The sequence below is a fragment of the Strix uralensis genome, chromosome 10, assembly GCF_047716275.1.
Source record: "Strix uralensis isolate ZFMK-TIS-50842 chromosome 10, bStrUra1, whole genome shotgun sequence".
Taxonomy (NCBI): Eukaryota; Metazoa; Chordata; class Aves; order Strigiformes; family Strigidae; genus Strix; species Strix uralensis.
Window position 1 is genome coordinate 11,685,799 of NC_133981.1, and position 18,384 is coordinate 11,704,182.

The 18,384-nt window shown below is 40.7% G+C and overlaps 1 protein-coding gene across 5 annotated transcripts in view; it reads left to right on the top strand.

Moving 5' to 3' along the window:
• LOC141947741 (contactin-4) overlaps window positions 1-18,384 on the top strand; it is a 343,702-nt gene that overhangs the window by 179,908 nt on the left and 145,410 nt on the right. The gene's annotated exons all lie outside the window — the stretch shown is intronic.

Genomic DNA, 18,384 nt, shown 5'->3' on the forward strand with positions numbered 1-18,384 from the left:
AACGATGCAGCAATTCAATTTGTTCAGCTTTTTTTCTGGTGCTGTGTAGTTCCCACGACTGGTGCTTTGATGTTAGTGGGTAGCTGGAAAATGATTAATCTGTTGCAGTTCCATAATTAATTAATTTATATTTTGGTCAGTTCTGCAGCACTTTGCATTTTTGTATCCAACTGCCTAATTAATGTTTGCATAGCACTTGGAACAGATAAAGCACCGAATGACTCCTATTAATATAATCACTTCTCAAACACGACCCAGCCCTTGGCTTCGTGGTGCTTGGTGAGCTGTCACTGAAGCTCACTGGAGAAGGCTTTGCAGCTGAGATCTGGCTTGCCCTTAATAATTTGGGGTTTTTTCTGTGTTAATTGAGGGGGTTTTTGTTCACTTTAAGCTCCTGTATTTTCAAACACTTTAGAAAGGGCTGTGACCGAGGCCTCCTGCCCCTCACTGCGGCTGTGCCATCTTTTGAGCAGGAGGCCATTAGCCAGGGGCACTCTGGTCACAGGCCAGTCGGGGCGACGGGCAGACAGGCCAGAGCAGCCATGGCATTGACTCCATGGGCCCCAGGATGAAGGAAACCTTGGCCTCCACCAAGGGCTGAGTGGGTTTTGGACATGTCCTTTGAGCTTGAGTGATGGTTAACATGTTGAAATGACCTGATCTGCAGAGGGTTTGAGGTGTTAGTTAAAACAGCCTGGTCTGCAGAAGGCCTTGGGGTCAAGTTGTGTGAAAAGACCCACTCTGCACAGGGTCCAGGTTAAAATTAAGTTTTGATTGTAACAACAGTTTCGTCACGTCATGGTTCTACTGAGGATCCCTAAAGAATCTGACCATCGCCATAGCGGTGGGTGATGAGGTCACAGGAGAGTGGCGATGTAACACCACAACATGGTGTGCTGGCTGAGAGTATAGTTTTTCCAGTATGGAACATTTTATAACCTTACCATCTGAGCAAACACAGTGCTGGAGATCATTGCCGTGAGTGCTCTGGTCTTCCTTTAGAAAAGTTTTTAAAAGCAGCCTAAAAGTGTGCTTTAAATTGTCGATAAAAGGTGGTGCTGAATAATTACTCCAGCAGAGGGCTTTGGACAGGCATGTTCTGGAATAAAAGTCTGCTCTCGGTCGCAGCTGGGGTAAGCTGCTGCCAGCAGGAGAGGGCAGTGAATGGTGGGGTGGAGAGGGGTCACTTGGACGAAGATACAGGTCACTTCTGCAAGGGGACAATGCTTGCTGTGACAAATTCTGTTAATTTTTTTAAGTCATGGAATTAGATTTTATCCATTTCCTGGCAGTGTCTGGACTCCTGAAGACTGTTAATGATTGGTTCGACTCTAGTGTCAACTCCACCTGTGTCCCAAGCAACACTACCGCCTGTTGAAAACTGATCCGTGTTAAATGTGCTCTCGCCATGTCAAGGGACAATTTTGCTATAGCTGATAGTTGTGTTGTTAATGGGACATGCTGCTGTAAAAATAAAGACTTTTGAGGTAAGAGCAGCTGTAAGTGGTGAGTCGAAGATGGTGAGCGTTACAGTTTGCTGTGGATAATGGTTGGCAGTGTGGGTTCCCGAGTCATGCTGTGGAAACGATGCAGGATCTGGCAGAGGTCTGTTAACTTCCTCAGCACTGGAGTCCTCCCAAGGAAGGTCATTTACTTGTACTTTTTGTTGCTGATTAGTGCTCAAGTGTCTTGAACTCTTGCCAGATAACATTCCTCTGATGTCAGGGAGAAGTTCTACAAACTTTGTACTATTAAAATTCTCATTTCAATTTGGGACAAAAAGTCAAAGAAGTGGGGTCACCAGTACCACCAAGGGCATGTGCCCTTGTCTTCTCCTCCAAGCCCGTCAAAGTTTGCTGCTGCAATGAAAACCCTGCTAGAAACTTCATTTGGCTATTTCTTCTCCTGTAATGGCAGCCTGCTGCGTTTCTTGGGCAAGCCTAGACTGTCTCTAAGGGTGGACAAAAGCTTCCTTAATACGTATAAATGTTTAAACAGAATTACAGGTGCTGTTGAGGTGGTGGCAGTGATGGGGGTTAATAATAGTAACTAATTTTAATATGGTGCTGCGTATTATAGTACAGAGATTTGAAGCCAGAGGACATGTAATTCTAGTGTGAAGCAACTGAAGCTGGAGGTGAAGAGAGAATGGTTTAAATGGGAAGTGAAGAGTGAGAGGGGAAGAAACTTCAGAGGGGAAGAGTTGTTTGAGCTAAGAGGGCACTGGGATAAGAACAATTAAATCTGAAGCAGGAAACAGTTCATTTAAACTGAAACCAGAAGACTTCATCTACCAAAGTGGGATTCTACAGGATCACTCAGCTGTACATAGCTGTAAAGGGGAGCTAAGAAAAAGTATGTGATTATGTATAATTTATGCTTATTTAGGGATTATATGGCAAATTTTTCTGTGATTGCAGAGAATTTGTCTGAGCCTCACAAGAAGTCTGTACCCATTTTACATTCCTGATCTGGCAGTAGTGAAGCCCTTGCTGTATGTGAACTGACTCAGATTTAGGCCATAATTTCCCAAATTATAAAGTTGGAGACTATACCAATGCAATTTTCTCATTTCTCTTTTACACGCAGATGATTAGGTATATTATGTTTTCTCTGTTTAACTTGCAAGTCCATCTGGGCAAGTTTAATTACATCTTTCTCAAAAGTTATTGAGGTAAGATGATGCACTTTAAGTAAAACGGAGACTATACAGACATTTTTATAAGCAGATGTGCCAACTTATCTGGCTGTGTATTGATCCCCTGTGCGTTTTATATGATGCCTCTTTTCAATTTAGCTTCTTTGCATCTGAATTAGTATGTAGGTATTGAAATTAAATCTCATTTAGGGAGTTGCAAAAATACCTACTTTTCCAAGCATCTATCAAATTAGGGAGAATATGGACCCAAAATGCTTCTTTATTGCCAATAAAAATGAAGTTTTATGGCAAAATTTGAGGTGATTAGTCTATTGCTTTATAGGTAAAATACTGTATGATTGTTAGAAAACCTAAATATTATTGGAAAGGGACGTCATTTTGTAATGCTGGTGTGGTCATGGAGGAGAACGAGAAGGTAAGAGATGCGGTGCAATGTAAAACCTGCCAGGTTGGGCACTGGGACTTGCTGCTGGCTCCATCTCTGGGGTTTAATTTAGACAACTTCATCTTTGTGTGGTCTGAGAACTGCAGTACTGTGCTATGGTGTATATCTAGAAGTAACAATACATGTATTCGTTGCATGCAAGACACTGTTCTACTTCTTGAGATTTTGATTTGGAACTTTTGTTTACTGCTGTTTGTCTTCAGTTGGTGGGGAAAGTCTGGAATAACTACTCAGAAACCTGCCTCTGTGTAAATGTTTCATCCGCTGACACTGCCCTGCATAGGTACAAAATTTCATTCCCTTTTCTCCACACTTTTGTGGGTATTTTCGTTATTTAGAATAGTAACAGGAGCCACTGAGGGAACCATTAGCTTCCATTCAGACTTGTGAGGTTAAATCCCTAGGCTTTGCCTTCTGCCCTTACCAGGTGCAGTGGAGCATTAACTGACCAAAATTATGTTGGCAGCGATCATTATTATTTGGATAAAGGTCTTTCAGCTAGGCAGCAATCAAGGGTGATCATCCAAATGGAGCAAGAGGGGAAAGGGTCAATTCAACTTTGATAATTATAGTACTATAAATGTAGGCAATAACAGAATTACCCTTTACTGACAGCTAAACGTGTAAATAGGCTGGCAGAGCATTGCTGGCTAATGTTAGCCATAGCAGAAAGTGAGGCTCTTCACTACATCTGCATGATTTTGTAGAGTTTCTCACAGAAATGCGTGTTGCCTTCTGCAGCTAGGCACTGGTTGTCTCAAGTGCTCCAGGTCTTACAGGATTTGGGCCATTAAATAGAACAGATGCTTATGTATTCTTGCAAGTTTGTGCTCAAAGTCAGACTATGGCAAGTAAGTGGGCTGCTCGCAATAAATAATTGCTTTTAATGAATAGAGCACAGAATGCTATAGTGCAGCTCATTCATCTGAACATTGTTTAATGCTGGTTTATTGAAGCGTTTGTCAAATGCTGTGACAGTCTGTGCTCTGAAATTAAGGATACACTCATGACAGGCTGCACTGACTCATTATTGCAAGTTTTAGAAAAGTTTTCCCGTACATTACAATGAAAAAGCAAAACTTGCACATTATCACTTCAGTGCTTCAATTTGGTTTTCCTTATGTATTTGAATTTTTTATTTTGCAATAAAATATATTTAGCTTCATAAATCATACTAAGACACAATTGTTAAGTAGTCTATGTCATATTAATTAGGCTGCAAAGCAAGGCAAGCATTACAACCATTTATAATCAAGTACTGAAGAAGTTGCTAATCAATGAGACAGGCAACTAATTAACCAGCCAGCCATCAGCATCTTCAGCTGAAGTTGGTGACTTTCAACTTCATTAAACTTTCCAGATGTCAGTGAAAGTATGAAAAATATGTCTATGTTGGTATACTGATGTATCTTAATTCCACTTTTCTGAGTTTAAATGTATGAAGATTGCATCTGTTTTAAGGGAAATTGTCATTCATAAAACATCCCATGTCCATATCGTACAGCTGAAAAGAAAAAAAGTAGTACGTGTGAGAAAGCTTTGTTTGCACTCTGTCCAGTACATGTTGAGTACAGCATGAATTTAGATGAATTTCTCTTTGTGTCTGAAATACCTGCTATACCATCTTTTAATTCATACCTTCTAAGCCTTCACGGCTGCAAAATAGATCCCTGACAAAGTTCAGAGTATTATCATTGTCTTTACTTGTGAAAAGCAGATAATATAATGGGTGTTCAGTGACACTTGGAACAATAAATTATTTCTGCACCTGCAAGCTTGCTGTCTGTGTAAACAGAGCACATGAAACACTTGCTGAGAGCCAGTTCTAGCTTTATTCCTGTAGCATTCACTCTCCTTCCATTTTTCATATGGTCCATGTGAAATGGCATTTTCTCCAGGTTCGCACTGTGTGGGCTTTATTAGAAAACATCTGAAGAGGGACTTGAAAGAAGGCCAGTCGATGGTTGGGCTTTCTGGGATGCAAAAGCAGGGAGTAATGCAGAAGACACAGCAAAATAGAAAGGGGCTGGATGCACAGGTGGAATGAATAGGAGTAATACACGCTTCCTCAGCTACGAAAACCTTGTTTCCGTATTCTTGGTGTCAACTAACCTACATCAGATTGTCTTTTATAATGTCTCTTAAAAAGGGGAGTTACAATGGTTCAAATAACAGCATTGTATTTCTGAGCTTTACTGCTCAAGTACAGGTTGTGATGATTTGGCAATAGATGGGTGTATCGTGTTCTTTCACCTTGCACATTTGTCATGATTCTGTGATCTCCTTGAATGTGTAATGCTGATCCGATGCCCGTAGTGTGCCAGTGGTCTCCAACCTGGAGTGGTTGATGCACGAGTACACTGTGACCATACCCAGAGAAAGTAAATACAGGTAACTTTGAAATTCCAGACATTACTGGAAGGGATGATACTTGCTGCCAATTGAAGTTTAAAAAAAAAAAAAAAGTAGGAAGAAAGGCTTAAGGAGAGACATGTTTCATTCTTGCAGTCTTCTTCCTGAGGTAAGAAGTATCTTTGAAAGAGGTGGAGATGTGAATCCAGAGCGCAGGCTGAGGAGTGGTACATCTGCCAGTTTAGAAATGATGGCTAACGTGACAGGTCTGAAAGAATAAGTGAGAGAGACTCCCAGAAATCTCTTACAGACATCAAAACAGGGAGAACTGAGGGTGGAGACGGGTTGGCAGGGTCTTGAAGGACAGCCCAAGGAGTTCAGTTGTAACCAGGGCACCTGGATGAGAGTGAGATGGGAGATGCTTTTGCCATTGTGCATGTGTGGGTTCTCTTCAGTCCCTCCAGGTTAGGAACATTGAAGTACTTAAGGAGAGAAAACAAGCCTAAAAGGCAGTGCAGCACACAATCAAGCTGTTGCTGAAATATGTATTCCTCAACTGGAATAAAAATGCTCTCTGTAGCAATATAAAGATGATGCCTCTCCTGAGTCAGGGAGCCCAGCTGCAACTTTCAAGTCAAGTGGCCAAGAACAGTTATCAGTAATGGCTACATCTCTCATTTTATAAAGTGGAAAAACTGTGCAGATTCTCAGTTTTTTCATATGTGATTGTGAGTAGTGGCACTGGGCAGAGTGGGCTCGCTGGGATGCACCAGCGTCCCCACTCCTTTTCCAGGGAGGGAGGACAGACAAGCACTGGGTCCTTGTTAATCTGTGCTCACTAATGTTAGCAACTCATTTCAAAATATGATAGCTAATTTCCAGCATATGTAACATACAGCTGCAAGGCATTTCCTTTTCTTACTTTCAAGATCTAAATAGCATGGTGCGTATTATAAAGCATGTGTTCTTTTTTTTCTAGTGAAAAGCAGAGGGTTTGTGTGTATTTTCTTAGTTGTTGTAATATCCTCATGATAACACTCTTCAAACAACTAATCGGAAAATAATCTGCATAGAATTTCCCAAAATTTATTAATATTGACTTTGCTTCATCAAGTTTAACAGTCACATTTCTTGATCTCTACTGCATTTCTGCATGAACTTGCATGTTTTCTTTTTTCTGGGTTTTGTTGGTACATTCACGTACTTAGGGTAGAATATAGAAGTTACTCCCTAATGAAAGGCAAAAGAGTGACATGCCATCAGTTAGCAGGAGGAGAGAGAACCTAGTGCTTTCCCCATGTAATTTATATGAATCCTGGATGTAAGCCAGGCATTCATTTTGTTAAAATGGGGTTTGATAATTGAAACTAATTTAACATCGACCCCATTAAGTTGCATTTTATTGCTCATTTAATATGCCTGTCTCACAAGCTCCCAGAATTAGGAAGTGGCTTTGTAACGGGAGTCTATAATTTATCAAAGCTCCAGCAGCGCAGGTAGCTGTTGAGTTTGCTGTGTAGGATCAGCACCAATGTTTGCAATGGATGTTTCACCTGTGTTTGGTCAACGCAGTGTCTTTGTGCAGAGTTGTGTATCAGATCAGCGCTGGTGCGAGTGGGTTAAGCGGAACACCTTGAGTTCATGCAGGTTTGCTGTGGAAAGACGCTTGCTTTGTGTGGAAAGCAGCCTGTGGATGGCGCAGCAGAGCCCTCTTCATCGCTCCCTGCAGAGTCCGGCATTCCCAGTGCTCTCTGAGAGAGGAAAGGTTTGTCAGACCTGACAAATGACCCTGGTCCTCAGATAGTGCAAGTCATTATATTGACTTCTGTCAAAGAATGCCAATTTAAATCAGCTGAGGAGCTGGCTTTTGTTTTCATGACACAGGTTTTCCAGTGTTCTGCCATCCTGCTTCTGGTTTCCTTGGTCTTACTGTTCTTTTGCATGATTTCTGTATTTCACCACTAGCTGAATATTTTCTGCAGCTTATAAATCACTAAATAATCTCGTAATTGCTTAACATCCCTTTTGGTACTAATTGCAGTGCAGTGCTAGATGATGGTTACTTGAACACGGTTGTATGTATCAAAGCAGCAGTGAGCATGAAAAAGGCCAAAGGGCAAGAAAATACAGATGTGTGCAAACAACTGTGATGGATGTTTGTTTACAAACATGTTCTCTTCTACAACTCTGGCTGCAGGAGTGGTGTAGGAATGATGAATTACCAGAGCTTTACCCTTGTGAAATGGCAACAAGAGAGAAGCAGTAAGAGTGCACCTGGGTTACATCATAGGGCCTGGGGACAGGGAGCAAAAGGGACCACACTGTTTATCAGCACTGATGAAGCATGCAAATAGGAATGCAGCAAACCCAGCCAAAGTTCCTTAAAAGGACAATGGAGTTAAAAGGTACAGCTAATATTACTACACATGTGTAGTACAAACTAGGTGAGGATGTGTACAACTGTTTAAAATTATATCCATGTCTGAAAAGCACTAAAAGAGGCTTTCTGCACTCAGTTTTAGCTGCTATTTCATAATCCAGACCACATTTAAAGCACACAGCTGATGTCTCCGTTTTTAAATGTACATGCATGCAAATGAATGTGAAGGACAGCAAATGTGTGTGAGGCAAAGCGTACAGTTCTCTCACTCATCGTGAAATAGCAACATTTGACAGGTATTACATTAATTAAAACACTACAGGGTACAGGAAAGGGGACAGTCAGATGTTTTACTGATGAAGGATTTAGAGCTCATTTGTACAATCAAAATCCTTTGTCAGAAAGAGTAGACACAGGGAATTGTATGGGGTAGTCTTGGTGCTGAATTGCTGGGTCACAATGTATTTCTTCTCACCCAAAAATAGTGAATTCCATTCTGGAGTAGAAATGACATTGAAAATCAATGAGATCCTGCTTTAAAAACAAACAAGATATACTTTATCTATGAATATTCTCAGGAATCAGATCAAACCCAGAGAGAGAGAAAGCAGGTCAACCTTGTCTTCAGCGTACTGTTGCATTTAGTATTTAGACCATCCCAAGCAGATTCAGAAATCAGTGCAGCTCAGAGGCAGGAGATGAAGAAACCATGGGCAGGGCTGCGAGAGTTTAGGACCATCTTCACGTGAGCCTGCAGCTGCAAACATCTGTAGCATGTGCCAGGGGACTATGGCATGTCTGTGGGGTGAAGTCCTGGACAGTTTGAAAAGGTCAGGAACTGACTAACAAAGCTGAATAAAAGCACAGGAGGTGGGAATCTAACTTGGGATTTGGGGAAGAAAAATCTCCACCTTAGCCTTCAGGTAGTGGTAATTATTCCTGGAATAAGGATGTTCTAACGGCATCATTGCAGGCAGTAGTAGTCCAGTTGCTGCGCTTCTCGGTTTTTTTTTTTTTTTTTTTTTTTTTTGAGTGATGTTGAACCAAGTCTTAAAAATTTTATTTGAAGTCACGATTTCAGTTTGTTCCGACACCTATTGGTGTTTCTGTGCAGGTGTGGTTGTGCTGTTTTTGAAACATGCTTGCTGTGTATAAAATGTGCTTATAACGTTGGTTTTTCTTGGCGATACAAGCTAAATGTGCCTGTCAGTGTTTTGCAGGATTGATTTGTGAAAGGTTGTTAGCCTGTTAGGTCTTACACGTTGGAGTCAGCAGTAGCGTTCACAGTTCTTGCAAGGTGTTGCATTTAAAAGGATGGCAGAGGCTTTTAACGCTTTTTTAATTTAACTTTCCTTAATGTGACATACAATTACTGGTAAAACTTAACCACCCCTTCTTATTTTTAAGAGTAGACATTATCTGGTATTTTACTGCTTTCTTCTTAAAGTATTTAGCAGAAAACGTGTGAAAATATAGCAGTTAACATTACAGCAGTTAGCAAGGATTTTATGTAATTTGAGAGATGTCCTAACATATCTTTAAAAAAAAGGGCATTTTTAATGTGTGTCAGCTGATAAAATGTGCCAGTCCAATTCAGTGAAATTACAGGAGCCAAGATCTTTGTGTGCTTAATAATTAGCAGGACGGGGATTCTGGCACAAAGTGTCTCTTGTAGGAAAGCTGAGTCTGAAAGGCTGAACTTTTGCATTAATATTTATTGTGGTTTTGTCTGGTTTAATTCTCTTTGTATTCTTCTGAAGTTTTTTTTTTTTTTTTGTGAAGGAAATTGAGTTGCGGCATCTGGAAGTGCCGCAGAAAGCAGAGGGGTCCTGGGTATCAGGGTGCGGTGGCTGCTCCATATTTTGGGCTCCAGTCCCTCGTGCCTGCGTGACTGACCGGTGCAGCGTGGCGGGGAGGATGGAGGTTGTTTGACGCCGTGTGTTGTGCTTGCAGCGCTCTGTGTGCACATGGCATTGTTACCTACCGGTAGGTCAGGTTGTGTTGTTCTGGTTCTTGGCGTGTTCTGGGAGTGCACAGGACCTCGAGGATCTCAGGTGCCTGCAGCGAGGCTCTCAGTGTAGACACGAGGCAAATTTACCGCTAGAAAAACCCCTTCCAGTGCTCTGAGCTGCTAATGTGCACACTTGAGAGCTGCCTTGTCTGCCCCAGCAGAGCTGGTGGAGGCAGCGGAAAAGTGGAAAAATTTAGAGAAGACAGCAAAACATTTTCCACCACTTCGCTTAGTTGTACTCGAGGACACAGAGGGAAGCCCTGTTGACGTAGTCTGCAGGAGTTGTGTCTTGTCCCTTGCGATTGTTGTTTATTGTGAACAGGAGAATGTAGTAGTTAAAAACTATTTGTTTCTGAAGACTTAAGAAGATCTCATGTAAATTCATTAGTTACTATGCAGCTGCCCACATAGCATTTAAAGTAATAAAAAATGTATTAGTTTCACTATAGAAATATATTAGTATCCAGTCTGTACTTAAATGAAAAATGTCTTGGCTAAACCATATGAATGTATTACCAGCATCTCTGTAGCTGTGTAATGCTTAACTTGAGCTATTCTTCATTATTAATGCAATCTAAAATATACAAAAAGGCTGCAAACAAACTCCATATAGACTTTAAATGACAAAAAAACCTGCTGTTCACTAAATTTCTGCATTTATTGTCAATGCTCATCTATAGCAGTGCAAGGGCAATCCTCTGAAAGCGAAGTACATTGTAACTGAGCACCAGGAGAGCGTTCTCATGGGTAGGAGCACCGCTTAGTTTGCTGGGATTGTAGTTGCCTTGTGAGGAGTTTATTTCTGCTTATTTTGCAACTGTCTTATGGTCATGAAAATGTGTATGTACAAACGTTTGCTTGTTTGGACTTCTACTAGAGAGTCATTAATTCTTGATTCATTGCACTTCCCAAAAAAGTGGACAGAAGAAGAGCAAAACCCAGTGAGAGGACAGTAACAAGGGTGGATGACCAAATTGCCTGAGGGAGCGTGGCAAAGGGTGTGAGGTGTCTGCATGTCAGACTGTGCTGATTTTTTTTTTTTTTTTTGCAAATCTCAGCATTTCCATTAAAAATGAGATCAGATTTCCCCTGCAGCAGAGGAATTGTAGAAAGAGACAAATTTCTTTAAAAGTCAATTTTTTTAAAACTAATTTTTTTTTAAGTACCATAAAACCCTTTAAAATGCAGAGGGGTAAAGAAAAACTACAGGATTTTTTAGAGTCTTTTCTTTCAGTAATGTGAGCAATTAAAAAGTAGATGTTGTTAAACCATTATTCTGCTTGCTCCTGGACTGTGGGACTCTCAGGGGAGCGGATGCAGCTCTGTGGGGCATCACAAACAGGGATTTTTGCTCCTGGTGATGACCAAAGGTCTTTAGTCACCAGTTTCATTTGAATGTTCAGTCTTGGAAGCAGCAACTTTCCTATCAATAGCAGTAATGAACCAGGCAGCACCTCCCATGGGTCACATATCCCCAGGTCACAGCTAGTTTTATTATTTTAAATCAGTGGATTTCTGAGTTCACATTCATTTCCAGTGAGTTTTTCTCATGAAAACTCCTGCTCCCTTGGCCATTTATGGCCATAAGTTAATTTTTTTAATATTTCTCAATATTTTGTAGTATACATCCAGTTCAGATTTTCATATAGGTCAAATTTAGTTTTCTGTAATAGTAACACCTTGTTTTTGATAAGGTGATCTTAATACTTGCTTGCTATGGCACTGTAAATATTATATTCCGTTTCTTATTCTTTGGGGCACATTTTTAATACTGTTTACTCCAGATTATTTTAGATATTCAATTTGTGAATCAAGGAACCAGTTAGATGACAAAATTCAATGTACAGTCAATGAAAACGGGTGATTGGGATCCTTTGTCAGAGATGGCACGCTGGGCACTAATTACGGTGTCAACTATTCTGTATCTTAATCAATTCCAGTGATCTCATTTATAATTTTTACTCTTACTGACAAGTAGTTATTTGAAGAAGTAAATGGACTATCTACATAATTTGCTTCTTGGATACAAAAGGCTCAAAATTAACAGGCTGCTTTTCCCCTGGAGAAATCTTCCTCAATGCAGTGTGGTGTTCTGCTAATTATTCCTTTGTCCCTTTTTGTTTTCCAAAGGTGAAGAGAAAGCTGAAAGGGATCGGTACATGCGGTACATGCGTGGTGCAGCCAGCAGCTGCTGAATGACCACCGCTGGCAAGGTCTGCTTTGTCTCTGATGCCACCCCAGCCTGCAGAGTCAGGGTTACTAGTTTTCTGCAGTCAGGCAGCACAGAAAACTCAAGGTTTTGTGTGCTAGCACAGAAAACTCAGGGTTTTGTAATCACAATCACAATCCAGGATCAGCCTGTTTTGTTTGCATCTCTCTGTTGCTGGGGGGGAGAACAGAAGTTGAGGCAGTGTTTGAAAACTAATAATGGAATATCATAAATCAGGTGTCTAAGCAGGGTGCCCATTAAAAAGGTACCTTTGATGAGATCTTTGAAATACCTTGTTTTATTAATGCTGATGATAAGTACCTTTAAGATACAGCCTTTCCACTTTGTTGTGCTACAGGTGGTTTTTAAAACAATCAATTTACAAAGAACATTTTTTTCTTTTCATGCTGTTAAAGCAAATTGGTATGTAATTAGATTTATATACTGAATAATCTTATTTGCATATCCAATTAATTCTTCCTGTTTTAATTCGTTAGGGTTGGATTCACATTAGTAGTAAAACATAACACTTAAATTATCAAGGATTCAAATTTTCTTTTACTATAATTTGTTCAAGATGTTGCATTAAAACTTGATCCTGAGCATCCTCTTCCTTTTAAAGGCTATTAAATAACACAGAAAAAGGCAATCAAAAGAAAACTAACCTGTGTTATAAAAACAATAAGGGTCTATTTAAGCTGACCAAAGGAAATGCAGTGTGAATTTAGGCTTTTTAATCATCTTACTTATCATAGAATTACAGAATAATTTAAGTTGGAAGGGACCTTAAAGACCATCTAGTCTCACCCCCCTGCCACAGGCAGGGACACCTTCCACTAGCCCAGGTTGCCCAAAGCCCCGTCCAACCTGGCCTTGAACCCTTCCAGGGAGGGGGCAGCCACAGCTTCTCTGGGCAACCTGTGCCAGTGTCTCACCACCCTCACAGGGAAGAATTTCTTCCTTACATCTAATCTAAATCTCCCCTGTCAGTTTAAAACCGTTACCCCTCATCCTATCCCTGCACCCCTGATAAAGAGTCCCTCGTCCCTTTCCTGTAGCCCCTTTAAGTACTGGGAGGCCGCTCTACGGTCTCCCCAGAGCCTTCTCTTCTCCAGGCTGAACAACCCCAGCCTGTCCTCATAACAACATCTCTCAGCCTGTCCTTGTAAGGGAGGTGCTCCAGCTCCGAGATCATCCTCATGGCCTCCTCTGGACCTGCTCAAGCAGGTACGTGTCTTTCCTGTGCTGAGGACTCCAGGAGTCCTACTTAAGGTCCGTCAGTGTTCAAAGGCTGTGGATAATTTTCATTGCAGAGTATTAGTGGACTTTGTGAGCATTAGGAGGATTGACTGCCCTCCACTGATTTTAATTGTAGGTTGTGGAGACTTTGTTTGAAGTGTGAGCACTTTTTCTGAAGATATCCGTTTATCATTTTGATTATCTTGACCTCTCACATCTGTATTCAGAAATGCAGAAGAGAAGCAAAAATCTAGAAGAGGGACCTGATTTAAGAAGTGTTAACATGGCCTTAAATTCTACACATTTCAACACAACAGGGAGGTGTTTAGCACCAATGAAAACAATGCCACTTTGTAAGGTACCAAAGCATATAATTTTAGCAGATTTGTGTAGACCTCTACAAATTTATTAGCTAGAAAGAGGGGTGTTTTTTTGCAGGTGTAGTCGAAGAAAAGTTCCATTTTTGCTTTGAATAAAGAAATAGCTTGGCACAATCTCTGCTTATAAATTCTGCGTGAAGAGCCTCAGTCGTCCCTGCCAGGCATGTGTCTGAGGGGCTTTCCATCGATGGCTCCGCTACTCCTTTGTGTTTTCAAACTTCAGGTTTCAGTTTCAGAGCAGCTGAAGCTGAATGGAGAGCTTTTGGCCTGTGAGAGTACTTCACAGAATCAGCTAGGTTGGAAAGGACCTTGAAGATCATCTAGTCCAACCGTTAACCTAGCACTGCTAGTTCCCATCTATGCCATATCTCTCAGCGCTATGTCGACCCTGCTCTTAAACACCTCCAGGGATGGGGACTCCACCACCTCCCTGGGCAATCCATTCCACTGCCTAATAACCCGTTCTGTAAAGAAATACTTCCTGACATCTAGTCTAAACCTTCCCTGGTGCAACTTGAGGCCATTCCCTCTTGTCCTATCACTTGTTACTTGGTTAAAGAGGCTCATCCCCATCTCTCTGCAACCTCCTTGCAGGTAGTTGTAGAGGGCGATGAGGTCTTCCCTCAGCCTCCTCTTCTCTTAGGAGATACTACGAGGGCTGAAACATCAGCAAGCCAAGTATGTGTTTAAATGTGCTGAAGACAGTTGTTCCCAGCATGTGTGATTCACTCAGGTCATAGTCCTGCTTCCCAGTTACCCTTACAGATTATTTTGACTTTGGGAGCAGAGATCTGTTAGCCGTGGAGTTAAAAACAAAGGGCTTGATGAGTCATTATGAAAGGATAGAATAGATAGACTGTAACCTGAAATTAAAGTGATATTTCAGTATAGTGAAAGTGCAGTCATGTAAAGGACCCTGGGATCTCTCGGGTGGGTGAGAACCTGTTAACTTGGAGCAGGAACGTTAGTCAGAACTGTGTCATTATGGTCTGGTGGATAAAAAAGAAGGTGAACCGTCGTCTGCCATGGAGAGAAAAGCACCATTAAACATTTAATGGTGTCTTCATTTAATGTCACTTGAAGCGTGCAGTAAATGTGGCGTGTAACACGCGTAGGCTTCACAGTGTGGTTTGACCTCAAATCTCTTCATTCAGAGGTGATTTCAGTGCAGAGATCAGTCATGGCATGATGTCTTCACCAAATGCTTACGATGTAATCATTACCCACGAACTCAAGACCATCAAGGGTGCAGTCACGCTGCTGCCATTAAACTACCACAGTGAAAAATGTATGAGCTTTTGTAGGCTAAAGTGGTCATGGCGCGGGTGGGTGCACATGCTTTGATTTCCATATGGGATGAGAAAACTTTGCCTGAACTTTGCATATATAGAGAAATATGAATTTTTGTTTTTTGTTTTTTTAATTTCAAAGTGTCCCTCGGGTTTTTAAGATATTTTTGGATGTGTTCCTAAGGTTACTGAAAAGAATCTTCTATCCCTTGGGAAGTTGTCTGTCCATCTGTCTAGTGCATCAATTGATGTACAATAAGCTACCTATTTTTAACCTTTTCTAATGGCAAGCTTGCTGCTCACCTCTGTGTGCCCTTCACCCTTGTCACAGTGGGATTGATGGCAGAGGTATCTGCTGTTCTCATAAAAGTTCAGGGTCTTGATTTCAGTTTGACACCCAACCGCTTTATTGCATGTTTGCCTAAATGTGTCTTTCTGCTTTTAGTTGATTCCAACATTTTGAGCAGGTTGTTCTGCAAAATGTTAACTGTTACCAAAATAATCACTGTTTTATTCTTTTTGTGTAAGAAGCAGGCCTTGGAGTTGTGGATTTTTTTACTATTATTGGATGGTTAATGAAAGGAAGACTTGATTAAAAGGAAAAAAAGTCATTACAAATGGCTGACACAAAGCCTAAAAATCCACGTGGTTTCCTTCTTTCTGTTGACATCAGTAGACAACTGGACTGCATGTCCCATGTCCATTGAAAGCAGAGAAAAAACTCCCCGTGATTACAGCAGAAGGATTTTACTGGGACTTAATGGTTAATTCAAGAGGCTTTAGCAGAAATTGTGTCAGTGAAAAGGAGATGAACTAAAAATTGGTGTATGTAGGTCCATGAAGCTGCTTCAAAGTAAACAGGGGACATTGCAGAGTAAGGGGTTAAGAATTGAAAATAAAAACAACAAGGTATTTAAATGATTTAATAAATGAGGAAAATATTACCGTAATTTTGTTGCAGTGATTTGAAATATGTCCTAAGGTAAATTGCATTGGATCCTAATTAGCAACTATTGGTTATTAGCTAAATCTGGTGCCGGGGGAACAAAATAAATAGGTACAAGCACTTGGCTGTTGCCTACAGCTCTAAACACTGCATTTTTTGTGCCTTTTTGTACTATTTCTACCTAAAAAATTAAGTAACTACTGCAGATCTGAGGTAGTCTGCCTGCAGGTCATGGGAAACGCCTCAGTTGTGTTGCAGACAGACAATGGGAAGTACAAATAAGGTGACAATTGGTGGCAAGACAATTACTGTGTACTGGTTTTATCTCATGAGGAACTACTACACCCTTCTACTTAATAATAAAAATAAATTGCATAACAGGGCCTGTGCCCCTGGTAGCTTTGGCTATAGCTGTAAGATATGAATAGGTATACAGATAATATATTCCCTCTCTTGTTCTCTCTAATCTATCCATCTGCCTACTTTGTAAACTGTACTTGACCAAGCTACAAACAGCTTTTAGTTTCTAAGGGCAGGAAAAGACAGTACACATCCCTGCGTGTCGGAAAACTAAGTGAAAATGACCTCTAGCTCTAAGGCACTTATTGAAAACCTATTTTAAATTGAATACACAAGCCAAGATAATACAGGCTGTTTGATAAGAAACATTAGAGAAATCCATAACACGAGGCTTTTTATTATAGGTTTATTACATCAATCTCTCCAGTGGGTAATGGAACTTGTAAATATACTCTTATGTAGGAGTCTCCTTGCGGGCTTTTTATTCATGCTGAAGTAAGCACAGCAAACTTATTTGCTGTCAGGGTACATTGAATTTAAGATTAGTATTTATTTTGGTTCTAAAGAGGTTTTGCTTTTGTGAATTGGAAGTTGGTGGAACAGCTGTAGGAGAGGAGGTGGGAGCTGCAGGGAGCGTGGGGAGTAAATGAGTTTTCCAAGCAAACCGCTGGTACCCAGCCAGGGTGTGGGGTGTGCGGGCACCCCGTGGGGTGGGGTCATGTGCTGAACTGCTCACCTTGGTGGGCTGCCTCTCCGTCGGGAGGGAAATGTTCCCTTGTTTAAGAAGGAGCTTGCTGGTTTTCCACTGAATAAACCCAGCAAGATGAAAAATCATCTGGGGAATTAGAGAAATATTTAAGGGAAATATTTACTGCATAACCACACATACAAACACGGTCACAGTGTACTTTTTACTGTACACATTTGTTCTTTATTATTAAAATACTTTAAATTCTTTCCTAGAGGTAAGCAAAGTAATACTGCTGTGGCAATCAGCCAGCATGCTTTTTCTTGCTTGGGAGAACTTAAGGGTACGTTTCTACTGAATAAAGAGTTAAGGAAAAGTTTACATTAAAGTTCAAAGGACAAAAAAAGTTGAAATTGTAGCAATACTAACAAAAAGCCCCCCCAATTTACAAGCTTTTAAGTCTGTTCATTGGAGGATATAGTAATTAATTGGTAGTTGGCTTAATATAGGGAAAAATCTCCTTAATTAGAGGATGTTAATTGCAAAGACCAGAAACCTGTTGAGGTGAAGTCAGCATGACTTTAACAGCTTGACTGTTGCAGTTAATTCCTGTTCTAATTATAGGAGTATATTTTCATTCATACAATACCATGCAAAAGGTGTTGTCACTGGGCTGCAAATGGTCGCAATTGTATATAAAATACATTTTAAAAAATTTTTTATAGCTCGGGTACATTCTTTGAATTGCAAAGCTTAATTTGAATTACACAACCTTCAGTCAACAAGTTGATTGCAACTGAAATCCATTATATGTTTTAATGGGTGATAGAGGTGGAAAAAATAATGCAATGGAGAACTTGAAACCAGTTTTTAGGCAAAGGCTTCACCAGCTCCAGGTGGCTTGGACGGGGACAGTGTTTGAAGCCCTCCTGGGGGCTGTTATTCAGGGAGTTGCAGCCATTGCCTGCGCAGGCAGTGGGTGGTGAATAAGCTGTAGGCTCAGCTCATAAGTAATGAGCCAACCTCTCTGCATAACAGTGTGGTATGAAGTGATGTATTTTATGTTGGTGCAGAATAAACAAGACCAGGTTTGAGTGATGTTTTGCATTTTCAACATTGACAAAGATCTTTTTACTATATGTGACAGATTATGATTGAAGAATGAAGGATGTGTCTATTTAAGGTCTGAGGGTAACAAATGTGCTTGTACTATGAAACCACTGCTGTGTCAAACCCACGTGAAAGAAACAGTCCCATTTATCCACCTGGCTGGGCACTTTCTTCTATAATATCCTATTGCACAGTAATGCTGCCGCTAATGTGCATCAACAGATAGCGTAGCACTATTTTTGTTATATATTCTCACATGTATTAATTATGTATAATCATTTCCATTTCTTGCATATTTAAAAAGGCAACAGTTTTAAAAAAGGCATTTGTTCTCTTGTCTTTGAACTATTTTTGGCTGCCTCCTCAGTAGCTCTTA